Genomic DNA, 11237 nt, shown 5'->3' with positions numbered 1-11237 from the left:
CGCCACCAGAGAAGCCCTCCCTAATGCATTTTAGTTCTTGTGCTCTGCCAGGCTTCATCTCCCACGCCAGGGGAGGAGCATATGACTCAGGCATGGCCAATCAGTGCTCTGAATTTACCTAACCACAGTAATTTGTTCAGGGCTATAACATGTGACTCAGGTTGGACCAATCAGAGTCATCCTAGGATTTGTGTAGGCATTATTGAGAAGAGACTTGTCTTCCTTACTGCTAGGCCTGAGCTTGACCATGTGTATGACTGGCGTTTGGGCAGTCATACATCTTCCTTCTCTGAGTAGAGAGCCCATTTGATAATAGAGGCAACAAGAGGATGTGGGGTCTAGAGATGGAGGGAGTGAAAAAGTGTCCTGAAGATATCAGTCCCCTGGGTCAAGCCACACCTGAAGCCAACATGATCTGTTCCAGGGTAGTTTGTCTGCTGAGCTGATAAATTCCCTTTTTTGTTTAATCCTGTTTGAGTTGGGTTTCAGTCACTTACAACTAAAAAGAGCCTAACTTATCAAGGCATTCAATAAATTTTTGTTCCTTTTCTTTTTCCACTTATTGGACTTGCCCAGTGTCACAGTGGCAACATCAATATTTGAACCTGTTTCTGGCCCCGAAGCCCATGTGTATCATGTTCCCTGCTACAGGAACTTGCACTGTAGTTGGGTGCTAGACAGAGACAGATGAAACAGGTGAATGATGTGCCATGGGGAGAAAGCTTGGCCATGGTGTAAAAACTGTGGGCAAGTGCTTCCAGAGCACTTTCCCTCTATGCTCTCCTCCCCAGAATCTGTAAATGGTCTGGGAGAAGCACAAATGCTGATTCACAGACATGCCAGCTGGCTCTGTGTGTTTCTATGCAAGGAGCTGATACTTTCCCTGCTTGTTTAAAGGAGAAATCTTGCCTAGAGCAGAGGCTGGATGAAACAGTCAGAGATACATCTATAGCCCTGGACTCCGACTCACCATGTGACCTCTTTGGTTGAGTCATCTCCCTCCTGAGATGGGCTTTTTTATGTGCACAATGAAGGTTGGCAAATGAGGTACCAATGAGATCTCATAAATCATTAAGCCCGAGGTTACTTCTGGGTAGCCCCACCCAAGTAACTGCAGGACTGGGCCTCTCCTCTCTGGCTTATCTGGTAGTCCCCGAGGGTGTTTGTGAATAAGTCCAGGCTTACACCATCTCCAGCCCTCTGGGAAGACCCTCTGGGAAGGCCCCAGCCCAGGGCCTCGTGTTGCCCACACGGTCACCACTGCCCGGAGTGCCTTCTGTCTGTGGCACATACTCCCCACTACTCTGGACTTTTGATGAGGAAGGGAGGTCCCTTCCCCGTTCCTATTCTTATGGAGAGACTTTCCAGGGAGTTGCCTGCTTATCATGGCAAAGAGAGCCAGGCTCTGGTTCTGCAAGTTTTGTTACTTTCAGTGCATGTCCCCGCCTAGGGAAGCACACCAAGCTACACATAGGAGGATGAAGCAGCCAGTGTCCCCACTCAAGGACAACTTCAACAAGCGTGAAAGATACTATTGTTGCAGGCAGCACATTCAAAAGAAATAAGCCTGGTAAGACAGAATTCTGCAGAATTTTGCTCACCCAGTTTTGACACTCTGGGTGACGGACTCACAATCCTAATAATCAGCTAGGGCCTGCCTCATTCAGGATACAAAGATGATTCAAAGATGGTGCTGGGGGCTTCCCTGGTAGCGCAGTGGTTGAGAGTCTGCCTGCCGATGCAGGGGACACGGGTTCGTGCCCCGGTCCGGGAAGATCCCACATGCCGCGGAGCGGCTGGGCCTGTGAGCCATGGTCACTGGGCCTGCGCGTCCGGAGCCTGTGCTCCACAACGGGAGAGGCCACAACAATAAGAGGCCCGCATACCGCAAAAAAAAAAAAAAAAAAACCCAAAAAACAAAGATGGTGCTGGTACATGTTTAAAAACTGACTCTCCAGAAAAAAGCGTGCTTATTATAAATTTCGTATAATGTAGTATAGTTTATGTATAAGTTTATTCTAAAATTTTATAGCTAGAAAGGGTATGTAGCACACAATTTACAAATAATAAAATACATAATGCTTCATTGTAAATTCCATATAGTCAATTGAATCTCACAATACTTTTATTGACCTTTGTTGAACTCTTGTATCCATAGTCAAACTATGGTTGCAATTCAACCATGATTTGACAAAATCAGACTGTGAATAAATGCTTGATTATTATCTGATTCAGCAAAGAAGACACTCGTGCCACTAGACAAGTGAGTATAATTCCAATATGAATGTTGGTTGATATTTTCATTTATGTTAGGGAGTAAGACAAAAGAGAAACAACAAAGATGTATATCAGAACTTCATCTGTTCATCAGTGATGTAGAGACTTCTTTGCTGAATCAGGTAGCAGTTTTTGAAAGCTGAAAGAGTATTTCCTCAATTTTTTGCACTCATCACAATGTAACAATTATAGATACAACACGGGTTTAAATTGAATCTCCATTATTTACATTTTCTCCATCATTTTCTTAAGTCTATACAATCAACAATTTCCATGGTATAAATCCTCCCACCATGGCTGATTTCAATCTACCATTAACTCACTGAATGCGAAGTTGGGTTCTAGCAAAACATTACATATAGTATTTCTACCAAACAGACACAATAGACGTGAGTAAACTCAAGAGCATAGATGATAATAAAATGTAGTAAAATAATTAGAAAGTGGTGAGTTTTGAGTATATATTGCCTTTGTTTTTTTTTTTGTTTTTTTGCGGTACGCGGGCCTCTCACTGTTGTGGCCTCTCCCGTTGTGGAGCACAGGCTCCGGATGCTCAGGCTCAGCAGCCATGGCTCACGGGCCCAGCCGCTCCGTGGCATGTGGGATCCTCCCGGACCGGGGCACGAACCCGTGTCCCCTGCTTCGGCAGGCGGACTCTCAACCACTGCGCCACCAGGGAAGCCCTTGCCTTTGTTTTTAATGTAATTTATTTCACTATCAGTATGTATAATTTTATTTATTTATTTATTTTAAATTTTTGGCTGTGTCGGGTCTTCGTTGCGGCACGTGGGATCTTTCGTTGCAGCCCATGGGCTCAGTAGTTGTGGCGCACGGGCTCAGGAGTCCTGGCGCGTGGGCTTAGCTGCCCGGCAGCCTGAGGGATCTTAGTTCCCTGACAAGGGGTCCAACCCGCGTCCGTCCCCTGCATTGGAAGGCAGATTGTTAACCACTGGACCACCAGGGAAGTCCCCTAATTTTTTTTTTTGGCCGCGCTGCACAGCATGAGGGATCTTAGTTCCCCGACCAGGGATTGAACCCATGCCCAGTGCAGTAGAAGCACAGAATCTTAATCACTGGACTGCCAGGGAAGTCCCCCATAATTTAATTTTTAATAATGGCTGTATTTAATAACCAGCTTGCAAGATTCCTGAAACCTTAACAATTGGCTCTTGTGAGCCAGTACAAGCTGTCTCTGGCACTCCACGGCCAAGGATAGTGGCAAATCACGCTCCTGGCTGAAACCACATTTGGTAAAGAGAGCTAGATCAGTTGCTCAGCATACTAATACTGGACGAACTTTCAAGGCCAGTTGTGCTCTCCTGTGTGATATTATTAGCCACATGGCTGAAGGGTCATTCTGGGTGGCTGTAGATCCTCCAGGCCGGTCTTCTCAAAGCATAGTCTCTGGATCAGCAGCCTTGGCATAACCCCAAACATTTTGGACATGCAAATTTTCGGGGCCCTTGCCAACCTACTGAATCAGAACGTCTGGGGATAGGGCCTGCTATTTGTTTCTGAAGTTTCACATGCAAGTTCAAGGTGTTTCTGATGCATCCTCAATTTGATGTTCTTTTCTGAGGACTATAGCTTGAGGAGTATGGCTCTTTGGTGTGTCCCACATCGCTCTCTCATCAATCGGTCCCTGTGCAAGGCTTCACCTCAATCCAATATGCTTTGTAAAACGGTGCTGTGGGACAGGTGCTCCTCTAGCTTCTCTACCCCAGGGCTCAGGGCTTATATGATTCTCCTGCACTGTGAACACAGCGGGAAGAGTTTAAATTGCTCTTAGTCAGGAGAGGGGCTTTTTGCTTTGATTGGGGGCTCAATGTAGATGCCCCATTTGTGCTGTTCTGTGACACTGACTCTGATATAATGTTAAACATTCTTCCTTTCCTGTAAATTAGCTGAAGTGACAGAAATCCTGGGTCAAATGGGCTTGAACAAAAAGCAATTTATTATTTTTCGTAGCTGAAGTTCATGGGCTGTGGAATTGGTTGGTTTAGGGGCTCAACATCAGCATCAAGGACTGAGGTTCTTTTTATCTCTCTGCTATGCCAATCTCCACATCAGTCCACCTTTAGGTTGTTAGCAAGATGGCTGCAGTGGCTCCAGCTATCACAGCCAGAGTATAAAGTCCAGAGCAGGGCTTATGAACTGGGCTCTATGGACAAAGTCAGGGAGCCATGAACCTGAGTGGGAAAAAGAATTACATCATTAGTTTCTACCTGAAATTTGGTGTTTCCTTCAATTATGAGTGTAGGCAATAAACTACAGCAGCAGTAGTGTACTGTGGCTCTGCCATCAATAGAAATCACATGTATTTTCACACGTTATAATTGTGAATAAATTGCAAAATGTTGTTTATGCTTAACCCCACTTTGAAATTATAGCAGTTGTTAGACCCACACTAGATCTTGATATTGAATGTATTAATAAAGTATCACATATTATTATATCATAAATGTTTTAATAACTGTTACATTATAATTGTTTGCATGTGATATTTATTTTATTTATTTATTTTTTTATTGAAGTATAGCTGATTTACAATGTTGTGTTAATTTCTGCTGTACAGCAAAGTGACTCAGTTATACACATATATACATTCTTTTTTTATATTGTTTTCCATTATGGTTTATCACAGGATATCGAATATAGTTCCCTGTGCTATACAGTAGAACCTTGTTGTTTATCCATTCTAAATGTAATAGTTTGCAGCATGTGATTTATTTTACGTATTTAAAAATATTATTCTAAAAAGGGGTCCATAGAATTCATCTGATTGCTAGAGGGATCCTGTCACCCTAAATATTTTTTTAAAGTTTAAGAATCCCTGATGTGGAAGGAGAAGTGAGGCCATCTCCTCCCATCTCTCTAGGGTTTCTCTCAGGAAGCAGTGCATCTCATTGGCCAGAACTGGGTTACATGACATCCTTGAGATAATCATTGTGAAGGGAAATCGAATTACCCTTGGATCAATCAGATCCACCCCCGGTCAGGGGGTGTGGTCAGGTCCCTCTGAGGCGTGGAGCTACTTGGAGCAGAGTAGATATCAGAACAAATTTGGGCTCTGATGGGAAAGAGGAAGGGGAGAATGGATACTGGTAGGTAGTCCCTCAGGTGCTGTGGGTCAGGTGTTGCTCAGGAATCTGCGTTGCTTTCTGCCGCATATCAGAAGGATAAGACTAGGATAAAAAGAACACTTGGCCAGAGTAGGGAGGCAAGATGGGCTTTTTACCTTTCCAGAAAGTTTCCAGAGGAAAGTATGTATACACTGAGCCTTGGAGAATGAATAAGTCTTAGCCGGGGGGAAGATGGAAAATTGTTCCCAAATGTGGAAATAATATGTACAAAGGCTGGAGATATGAGAAGGCGTGTTGTGTTCTGGGAGCCACAGGTAGTTTAATATTTGGTAAAAGAGGGAGTGGCAAGAAAAGAAGCCGCAGAGGTGGCCTGGGGCACCAACATGAAGGGCACTGGGTACCAAGGTTGGGGTTAGAATTCTATCCTGGTGAACACAGGTCGTTTCTGGGGGATTTTAAGCAGAGCAGTGACATGATCCTATTTTGTTTTTCCGCAAGCTCATTCTGGCTGTAGATAGAATAGACAGAAGGGAGCAAGGCAGGGAGACCACTTAGGAGCCTGTTGTTAAACCAGAGGAAAGAGGGTGGCCTGAACAAAGGTGGAACTCGTGGGGCTGGAGTAGAAAGAATGGCCCTGGCAGGACATAGGGGGCTGGTTGCACATGGCATGAGGGTGGTGGTGAGGGAAATGGACAAGACCCAGATGACCCCCACGTTTGTGATTTGAGCCAGTGGTGGACAGCGGAACCATTCACTGAATAGGAAAAAGGAGGAAATGCAGTTGGGGGCGAGGAGAGGTCAGAGCTGACGACGAGATCACAGGTTCAGAATTGGACAGACTGTGATATAATTTTGGCTCCTTTTGGTGTTGGCATTCCCATTTCTTGTACTTTCCCTGAAAGCTCGAAACCTCCACAACTTTTCCCTGAGAACCACGACACTGGGTCTGAGGGCTCCAAGATCTCCGTAGAAAGAGGAAGATCTGGCTGGAGAAGGGATGACACCCAGCGATATAATTTTTGGTCCACTGCTCCAAAGACTTGCTAAAACAATACAACCACTAATTCTGTCTCCTAGTATAACAGGGGTTGGAAGCTCTGCAGGAAAACCAAGTTGTATTATAACTATAGGCTTTTAGGTAAGCATCAAGGTTGATTTTTAGCACCAAACAATGAGGTGTTGAAGACCTTATTGCTTTTGGTCTTGTACAGAGTAAAATCAGACTCAGCAGAATTCAGGGACTTTAAAATAGATGTGGAAAGTGACTCTGAGCCAAGGTGCCTACCACCTTACAGAGTAAATTATCAAGGCAATAAGAGGCTGGAACTTCAGCCTGGGGAAATGGTTAATTGCTTTGGCCTCTAGTTATTGTTTTGGTCCTACGCTTACTGTAGAGGGTAGCCTTCCAAGAGAGGGGCTGTAAACTTCATGGCAGGGGGGACCTAGGTAGGGGTGGGGTCGAGGTGGGAAAGGCAAATAGTTATTGATGCCAAGGTTAATTATCAATCATGGGAAATACGTACCTTTTAAAGACAGTGCTGTCTACCAGAACCCTTCCTTCCATGTTGGCTTCTTCCTGTGTTCTCAGTTCCCTTCATACATACATACATGTCCCCGTCAGCCAAGCATACACACGAGAGGACCCATTCGACAAAGCCTTGGGCTGGCCACTGTTTTAGATGCGTGGATGCATGCAGGGTCCATAGACAGGGACATTATTAATCCAGGTCCTTTAAAAAGAGGATGCCTGGGCTTCCCTGGTGGCGCAGTGGTTGAGAGTCCGCCTGCCGATGCAGGGGACACGGGTTCGTGCCCCAGTCTGGGAAGAGCCCACATGCCGCGGAGTGGCTAGGCCTGTGAGCCATGGCCGCTGAGCCTGCGCGTCCGGAGCCTGTGCTCCGCAACAGGAGAGGCCACAACAGTGGGAGGCCCGCGTACCGCAAAAAAAAAAAAAAAAAGAGGATGCCTGGCTTGAAGAAGCGAATTTCAGGAGGAAGTGGATGACTGCGTTGATTTCATACACACCATCCCCCGCCCCACTTTGTCCTGGGACTCAATGGTAGTTGTTACTATTTCTTGATCTCTTGTCCTGGGTTTTGGCCTGGATGGAATGTACCAGTTATGCCGGCCCTGCTCTTAGGAGCTGACAGGCAAAGGCTGACAGCATTCCCATGACTTTGGCTGTGGGCGCGGAGGCGGCGGCTACTGCCGCTGCCGCGGGTGTCACCTGGTGGGTGGGGTGGTGGAGAGACAGGTGGGTTCTTTCGCACGTTGAGCGTTTGTGAAGGCGTTTTGTGCTTGGGAGCTGTTTGTGTCTTCGCTTTGCAAGCTGTTGGTTGCCTGTGCTCCGCCAGAGGCCAATTGCCCAGCACGGGGCTCTGCTCAAGTGCTGCCTTAAGAGGCGTGTCCCTTGCAGCCGGGCTTGTCACCTGGGCTCTCTCTCCAGCATGTCCAGGCGTGCAGGTGGCCAGGGCTGTTCTGACAGCATTGGCACCAGGAGCCGGGGACGCAGAAGTGCCTGAAGGCGAGGGATCAAGTCAAGGGAGGTCACCTCTGGGCTGGGCTGGCAGCAGGCTCCAGAGTCCAGGGGTCAGAGAGGCGGCCAGAGGGTCCTGCCAGCAGTGGGAGTGTGAGCCCTGCTCCAGGGCCCAGACCACGTGTTGCTGGCCTTGCTGGCACTGCCCGTGGAGTGGACGGTTAGAGCTGACAGGCTGGTGATCTGCAGCTGAACCTGATCTGATTCAGGCGAGGGTGGAGGTACCAGAACAGCAGTTCCCAAAGTCCATTCCACTGGACATTGATTCCATGGAACCTAAAAAGGATGAAAGTGTTCTGGGATTATGTAAATTGAAGAAACACTGAGTTAAATAAAGGGAAACAAATCTCTTTACTGAAAAACTGCTCAAACTTATAATATGTTGAAGAGTGTAGTAAACCTTTAGGCAGGGATTAGAGTATAAAATGTTTCCCGGACCGATTTCACTGTGGAAACTCTCTTGTAGCATCTCTTGGGCGAAGGCTTCCCTAGATCATACTGCCTATGCTTTCCTCGTGTACTGAGTTTATGTGGCCAGGCTGGGTGCTCAGATCCTGGTACCAGGATGGTGGATTTTGAATCCTGCTATTGGTGGGGCTACTCTAGGCCTTTAACTTTGGTATTTCTTGCCATATCAGTCGATGAATATGTCAGAGAGAGTCCCCTAGGGATCCAGACCTCTTGATATTAAAAGAAGACTGAAGATCTTAACCTGCTTTGTTCTGAATTGTGAAAGTGACTTAAGGTAGTGAAGCAGGAGTAGCTGAGAGGTGTCTGCCTGTGTTAGTGGTGGGTGCCCATGGCAATAACCTCTGCCTTGAACAGTAGAGAGGGCAGAATCAGTGTGGAGACGAGTCTGCAAGGAGGTTAAGGTCAATGTCGCCAGGCTGAGTCAAAGGGAACAATGTGGCGTAGCAGTAACAAACTGGGCTCTAGGGTTGGATAGACCTCATTCAGATCCTGGCTCAAGTCTTCATTGGATGTGGAATCCAGTCAAGTTTCCTAACCACTCTGAGCCTGTTCTCATATTTATAAAATGGGGTTAATATTAGTACCTACCTCCTAGGGTATTTGTGATGAATAAATGAAACAGTACCTGTCAATCACTTAGCATATGACCAGCTACAAATCAGGAGCTCAGGAATTCCCTGGCGGTCCAGTGCTTAGGACTCTGCACTTTCACTGCCTAGGGTGCAGGTTCAATCCCTATTTGGGGAACTAAGATCCTGCAAGATCCACACTTGTGCGGTGTGGCCAAAAAAAAAAAAAAAAAAATCAGGAGCTCAACTTTTAAAAAGTTCTGATACAGGAACAAATATGTCAGCTGACAGAAGGGACCAGGAAACGAATGTGCACTGCTGTACGCAGAAGGCCGGTGGACAGGGACAGGGTGGATGGGTGGATGGATGGATGGATGCAGTTACCTTGGTGCATTCAGGATGAGTGAGTTGAAGGAAGGAGAGAGGTGTAATATAAATAGAATTAGCTTTCTGCTTCTGCAACTTGGGTTGACCTGGCTTCAGCTTGGCTTTGCTATCACCGGTCAGTGTACAGATGGGAGAAAATCACCAACACATGCAGTCCACTCTGACCTGTGCCATTTGGAGTCTAGAATCCCTTGACAGGCCAGGTTGGTTGTGCAGCTGGGCTGGGGATTGGGGGCTGAAGGCAGAGTCCCTGCCACTGGAGGCCTGGCGTCAACTCATGAGAGGGAAAGAAAAGGTCACTGGGACGTTGGGATGCCTGGAACCTAGTGACCTGAGTCGTGAGGTCACCCATTCACCCTCTGGCTGTCCAGTCCCATCTCCGGAGGTGACTCACATCCTAATGGCAGGGGGCTGGGGGGAGATAATGAGCAGTTGATTTTCCTCCTCTCTGTGTGTAGTGTCACCTCCAGGCCAGGCAGAGTCAATATGAGGAAATGATCTGAGGGTTCAGGTGAAACCTGAATGTGGTGAAGCTTCTTGTGCCACATGAGGGGAAACAAGGGAGCAGCTGGCTTGTGAGTGATTAAGGCCACACCCAGCCCGTTTCAAAGAGCATTCTTCTTGATGTAGAAAGGCTTCCCTGCCAGTCCCTGCCTGGTTCTCTGAGAGGCAATAGGTGAGGTGAGGGAACTCACAGGGCTGTTTAGTATGGTCTCCAGAGTGGCATGCTACAGGCCCTGGAAGGGGTTCTTTCTGGGTTGCAGGATGTGGGTCAGGCTGTGCTGAAATCAAACCAGAGATAGCATCACTCGCCAATTTACCATGTCATGAGCCTTTCCACATACTAACTCACTGAGTCCTCACAATCCTATGTGGTAGATTTTCTCATTAACCTCATTTTGCCAATGGAGAAACTGAGCCAAGGACAGGTTGAGTCACTTGCTAGAGGTCATATGAGTATTAAGAGCCAGGACCTGAACCCAAACAACATAGCTTCAGAGCTTAGGTGCTGAACAGCTGTGCTGCCATGGGATTTAGCAGAAATGGAATCCAGCGATGGGCTGGGTGAGATGCGTGGCAAAGAGTATGCACTCCTCATTTTTCTTGGTCTGAGCTCTGGGAGGCAGGGTTGTGGTAGGCAGCTGGCTCACGAATGAGATCAGGCCAGAACCGGCTATCTGAAGTTCAATGGTCTTATAGACAGAATCAAATAACCACAGAAGCAACTCAGAGACATGTTACTGCGTTAAGTTGCTTGTGGTCTTTGCCAGGGTTTATCGCCCCAGCTTCATACATGATATCTGGGTGGTTGAGATGAGGTTATCTCCTGGTCCTGCACCTGCTCCCAGGTGCTTCAGTGGCAAGAGGATTCTGATTCCCAGGAAGGAAGAAAAGAGCACAGGCTTTAAGTGATACAGTCTTGGCAGGGCTTGAAATCCAGCTCTAAATTGCAGTAACTGTGTGACTTTGGGATATTTAACCTCTCTGACCCTCATCTGTAAAATAAGGATAATAATATGCACCTCATAGTATTATTTTTTTTAATGGAAGTACAGTTGATTTACTACTCATAGCATTATTACAAGGATTAAATGCCATGATGAATGCACATTATACAGTGCCTGGGGCGTGGTAAGTGCTCAGTCTGTGTAAGTACCTCCCCACACTTGCTTTCTTCTCCCTCTTTCCTGGAAAAATATGGTTCTCTGTGGTGAAAAAAAGAAGAACAAGAGAAGGGCAGTGCAGCTGCAGGGCCTGCAGCCCTCCTCAATGCCTAGGGCAAAGGAGGAAGTTATTTCTGATTGCAGTTGTGCCTGGAGAGGACGAGAGTACAAAGAGAAGCCTGCTGGCCCTGCCTGGCTGCTTTTCTGTGCTCGCAACCACCATGGCATGGATTCTCCCCCAGGACCTGAC

The sequence above is a fragment of the Mesoplodon bidens genome (assembly GCF_964165515.1).
Source record: "Mesoplodon bidens genome assembly, chromosome: 19".
Classification (NCBI taxonomy): domain Eukaryota; kingdom Metazoa; phylum Chordata; class Mammalia; order Artiodactyla; family Ziphiidae; genus Mesoplodon; species Mesoplodon bidens.
This window is presented reverse-complemented; position numbering follows the sequence as displayed.